Below are 6,000 nucleotides of genomic sequence, written 5' to 3' on the forward strand. Positions count from 1 at the left end.
CAGCTAGCTCGTGGTTCATTCTCTTTCGACACACGCCCTGCTCGCACACACCGTCAAAGATAGTCCTTAGCACTCGTCGTTCGAAAATGGCGAGTGCATTGGCGTCCTCCATCAGCATAGTACAAGACTTGTACCCGTAGAGGACTACCGGACGTATCAAAGTACGGTAAATCGTGCATTTCGTGTGTTGTTGGAGTCTTCTGGATCGCAGGAGTTTGTGGAGTCCGTAGTAGGCACGATTCCCCTGAACAATGCGCCTTCGGATTTCGCTGCTTACGTTGTTATCCGAAGTTACGATCGTACCAAGGTAGCAGAACTTCTCTACCACCTCGAGATCGTCGCCGTCAACTGATACTCTGCTTCCGAGTCGGGCTCTATCATGGTCAGAGCCTCCGGCAAGCCGGTATTTTGTTTTCGTCGCATTGATGCTCAATCCAATTCTATTGACCTCGCGTTGCAGTCGGGTGTACGCCTCGCACACCGTCGCAGTTGTCCGTCCGATGATGTGGATGTCATCCGCGAAGTCAAGGAATTGGAGAGATCGGGTAAAAATGGTGCCCCGGATGTCGAAGCACGCGCTTCGCATGACACCCTCCAGAGCAATGTTGAACAACAAACAGGAGAGTCCGTCTCCTTGCCTCAGACCCCGGTAGGATTCGAACGATTCCGATAGCATGCTCGATACTCTCACCTTGCACTGCAACCCGTCCTTAGTGGTCTTTAGCAACCGTACCAGCTTCCCAGGGAACCCGTACTGCTGCATGGTGTTCCATAGTTCGGTCCGATCTATTGTATCGTAGGCCGCCTTGAAGTCAATGAACAGGTGGTGCGTAGGGATCTGGTGCTCTCGGCATTTTTGGAGGATCTGCCGTAGAGTGAAGATTTGGTCGGTTGTCGATTTGCCTCCAACAAATCCAGCTTGGTAGCTTCCGACGAAATCTGTAGCAAGGGGCTACAGATTTCGTCGGAAGTCTGCAGAAGAGTATTCGGGACAGGATCTTATAGGCAGCTTTCAGGACTGTGATGGCCCGGAAGTTAGCACAGTCCATCCTGTCGCCCTTTTTGTACACCGGGTGTATGACACCCAGTTTCCATTCGTCCGGTAGTTCTTCCTGCTCCCAAATCTTAACAATCAGCCGATGCATGATGGCGGGAAACCTCTCCGGACCCATCTTGAACAGTTCGGACACCAGCCCATCGCTGCCAGCTGATTTATTGCATTTCAGCTGCTTGATGGCACTGATGACTTCGTTCAGTGAGTGACTGTAGAACTTGCGAGTTTCCCCCGACTGGGATAATTGCTGCATCAGTTGCTCGTCCGACTCTTCGAAACTCCGCTTCTTATCCTGGAAGAGCCTGATCTGCTGTCGCCTCAGTCGTCCGTAGTGTTCCACGTTCTGCCGGGTCTCGCGCTGGAGCATGCGGGTACGCGCTGCGTTCTTCTCGGATAGTGCTCGCCTGCACTCATCATCAAACTTGCCTCATCCGATCTATGTTGAGCCTTGGGGTAGGCTGAAAGCGCAGCTTATTGGCGGCGCAGAGTTTTTGGCGCAACTTAACCATAACCAGGAAATGATCTGAGTCGACGTTTGCTCCTCTACAGGTCCTCACGTCGATAATATCCGACCAGTGCCTTCCATCGATGAGAACGTGGTCAATCTGGGAATATGTCTGCTGTGGTGATCTTCAGGTGTAACTGAAACGAGGTGCGTGCTGGAAGAAGGTGCTGCGAATGGTCATGTGCTTGGAGGAGGCGAAGTTCACGAGCCGAATCCCGTTGTCATTCGTCAGCTGGTGGGCACTGAAACTTCCTATCGTGGGTTTAAATACCTCCTCCCGTCCGACCTCGGCCACCACCCGATCATTCGCTTTCGCATCTCTTCTATGACCAGGAACGCCGTACCGAGTTCATGCTTTTCTCCACCACTTTGGTAGATCATGCAATCACTGCGGTAGGGACGCTCCGTTACTCCTTTCCAGCGCACCTCCTGTAGTGCTTCTACTCTGAAGCCGCGGGCCGAAAGAATGCGGGTACTTCCGGGTGATGTGAGGGATCTGCAGTTCCATGTCCCAAGTTTCCAATCGTAGTCCTTATTTCGTGGCGTGGGTCTGTATCTGTTGATCCGATTCGAAATGTGTTGGTTCCCTTTCATTGCAATTGTATTGGAGGTGGCTTGCAAGGCCTCTCCCCCAACCCCCTGTCTCGTCGGAGGGCCTACGCATCTTAGCTGATTAAAGTTTATGTTTATCCACTATAAAAATATAATTTTCATTTGGTTTTCGTGCGCAGAAACTAAGTAATTTCATAAAATGGTAATGTAAAAAAGTTTGTTTTCATTTTCAACTATTTAAAAGACATTTTCCATAACAATCGCAACGACTTCCGTTTCTATTTGGTAGAATTTTTTGTCTATTTTGACTGATTCGCTAAAGTTTTGGGGTATTTTATATCAGTGCTCGAGTATTTCATAAGCGCTTGCGATATTCGCTAAAGTTGGTCCGCCGTACGCTATCAATTGCTTTTCCCTGTATTGTCAGAAGAGAGAAAGAAAAAAAACACGGAATGGTGCATTGAAAGGTTTTATAGTTTTCCCTTTTCTCATACAGTAACGCTATTCAAAGCATCTGATGCATCTTTTTAAATCGTTTCTACACAAGAAGGAGTACTTATTCCAATATCTCCCATCTGTTCCATTCTAAGCTTTTGAGCAGTAACCCTTACAATAGCTTCAACTGCCTTCCAATGCGATTAAATTCTTTTATATTCAACATTCTTTTATTGCTCTTTTATTTTTGGAATGAATTTAACTCATTCACTTGTCTAACCGCAACAATCAATCGAAAATTTCCGGTATAAGCCCAAATACAAACATCAGAAAATTAAGTGAACAGCCGTATAAATTATTTACACAAAAACATTTTTTTTATTTTTATTTAAAATTTTAGCTAATTTGAGGGTAAACCTTTTTCTAATTGCAATCAAAATTGGCTTAAAGAATCAATAATAAAAACCACTTTTCCAACTAATTTTAGGGCAAACCCCGTTCCAGTGGCAAGGCGTGATGATGAAATAAACAAATTATAGTATGATATTTTCCATAGCACTATTTCAACAGGGGAGCTCTAAACGTCCAGTAAATATTTCACTATATACGCCGCGGGCATAGAGGGCGGCCCAGTAGTACAAGCGACAGCGGCGCCGATCTTCATATGGCAGGACCGGGGTGCAAATCTCATCCCCTCCATACAAGGTATCGGAAGTCTAGTAAGCCATTAGACGGCATCGGCGTGACCTGAGGAGGTCGTTAAGCCAAGAAGAAGAAGAAAAGACTGCGGGCCACGAGCGTTTTCAAAACAAAAAAATCATAACCTCATCATATGATCATTTAAGAAATTTTCTCACATTGAAATAACTTTTTGAGAACCTGGCGCATACACAATCTACCTACAAGGGGCAATGAAGAAAAAGCTGAAATCACATTTTTGAGATTTTTTTACAGTTTTTACAGCTCATGATTGCAAAGTAGCTTGCAATATTCCACGTTCGATTTGAAAAATTCGACTGAGTGATTCCATTCCACTTCCATATTCCATTATACGGATCGAAATCCTGTCGATGATGTAATTGGTGATTACAAATATCAAGAATAATATTGGATATTTTTTCAATCCCTTCGTATCACACTGATCATCCAAGGTTTAGCGTGTATGGTGTGTTTCATTCTTTCGCGCCTTCACTACTTCTCCACAAAGCGCATACCATGCGAAACGATTGATCAAAACAAAACCAACACCCACCACCTTCACAAGCTGCGTCTACACCCCTTTAACCCTTTTCCTACACGTTCTTCACACATCTCCTCAAGCAACTTCCTTTTCCCCTTCCAAAACTTTTCGTGGTGACTTTTCTTGGCTTATTGTTCTCCGATTCTTGAGCAGTTCTCGTCTCGTTCTTCCGTAGCGTTTTAAACAATGTTACTACGGCTATTAGAATACAAATAGCGCTTTAAAAGCGAACGCATTCCACCTACAAAATGCGCGCACACACACACACACACGTGTGAAAAATAATGTTTCGTTACAAGAAATAGCATCAGGGAGCAGCGTGACTAAAGCGGCTGAATGGCCACCCTTTATTATTTATTCCTCCGATCACCTGGCGCTGGGGTGGTGTGTAGGCGCGATGGTAAAGTGCACACAACAATCATATTTCAAATCACACAACCACAACGAAACGTATTTATAAAAACAAGGGTTGGTAGCATGCGTAGGCCACTTTTGACCCCGTGGCCGCAAGACATGCATGCAAGCACACATGCAGGCACTTCCAGTTTTGGGCATTGGGGTAACGAGGGAACTACCCTTCGGTTTGGTATTGGTGGACTCGTCTGCAGAAACAATTACGATGGCATCGCGGGTCAATTATGGTACACGGCGGTGGAATTCTCATAAAGTATGTAAACTATTTGTGACACGTTTACTGTTCCAATTTTAAACCGAAGGTGTTGTAAGCGTACATCTGTGATGTGTGAACAATGACTTTCACGCTAGATTCCAATTTCATACACTTGGTCCAATTGATTCGTTTCGGAAGCGTACGATATTATGTTGCTCAACTTTAATGCAGTATTTTATCAAACCCTTGCTAGGCGTCGTTTCCGCTTGAAACACTCATATTGAGAAACCTGTTCTATTTTTGCGAACGAAAACCGAAAAAACTGTTCCATCGATCTAACCACACAAGAGATTAGGCGTGCCGTCATCAACTTCACCATCATCATCATCATCGCCAAAGCGTGCTCGTAGTAGGAATAGAGGATGCCGTCATCCACACGACCATTTCCAGTTTGTTTATGATCTCAACCTGCACAACTCCGTGACCTACAGGCCACAGCCACAGCGCTTAATAGATCTGTCGATGCACTATCGCGGCATCAAGCTTCAAAGCGTTTGAGAATGTTGTAATTGGCTAGTAGCTAAGCAGAGCCCCAAATTTTCATCCTAATTGAACGGCTTTAATTTACTGGATTCGTAGCCAGCATAAACATACACAGGGAATATCATCCAGTTTTTGCGCTAGTCCTAAAACCGCGATCAGCGCGTTTCTGACGATTTTTATCGGATTGGTAATTTGTTTACAATATATTTTGCGGTTTTGTACGATTCAAGCATGCAATCGGCCATCCTTATCTTACCCCGTGGGGCAAAAATTCTCAACCCGCTCTGTTACTTGCCCAGGGTGAAGCATTCATCCAAAACAATGCGTCCATCCCTGTCTTTCGCGGGTTTAGAAGTTGAGGAAAACAACAACCCCACAAATACACAAACAAACAGGTTACGATCACGAACACGATCAGTCCAAAACTCGCTAGGGGCCAGGGATGGGCAACGTTTGTTCGGCATGAAAATGTTGGTTAAGATTCATTAGCAGATTACTCAGGTATTGCAGATCAACACCAGCCCCTTTTTTATTGTAAACTCTTGGTCGAGTTTTTAGTTAACTACTATCGAGGCTGCTTCCTGGCGAATTCTAAAGCACATGCAGTGGGACATTTATTTCCCTCAATTTTCAACAGAACATAAAAGGTCCTGTCAGCTATGCAATGTCCTCGAAATATTGGATACACAGCAAAGTTTACATTTGGCAACGGTAGCTAACGGTTTCAAACTAATTCTCAAACTAATTTGTTATTTGAATTATCAAATTGATTTGGTAAATCTTGCGTCTAAAACCTCAACTGAAAAGGTGCAGTATTTAAATGGAAATGTATAACGTCAAAAGATCATGGTCAAACATCGTGGTGTTAAGGTTCCGATGTGGATTTTTGCAGAAAGTGTACCGGATTTTCGGTGATTGTGTTGCACGATTTTGTCCCTCGCAATAATGACAATTTGCTTCCCCATTATTGTCTGACTGTGATTTTTTTTGGGAACTTGAGAGGTCTTTGTGGCCTGCCATTTTAGGCTCCCTTGACTTGCTTACACCAGGTTGCTGGATAG

This window comes from Anopheles maculipalpis, chromosome 2RL (genome assembly GCF_943734695.1).
Source record: "Anopheles maculipalpis chromosome 2RL, idAnoMacuDA_375_x, whole genome shotgun sequence".
Taxonomy (NCBI): domain Eukaryota; kingdom Metazoa; phylum Arthropoda; class Insecta; order Diptera; family Culicidae; genus Anopheles; species Anopheles maculipalpis.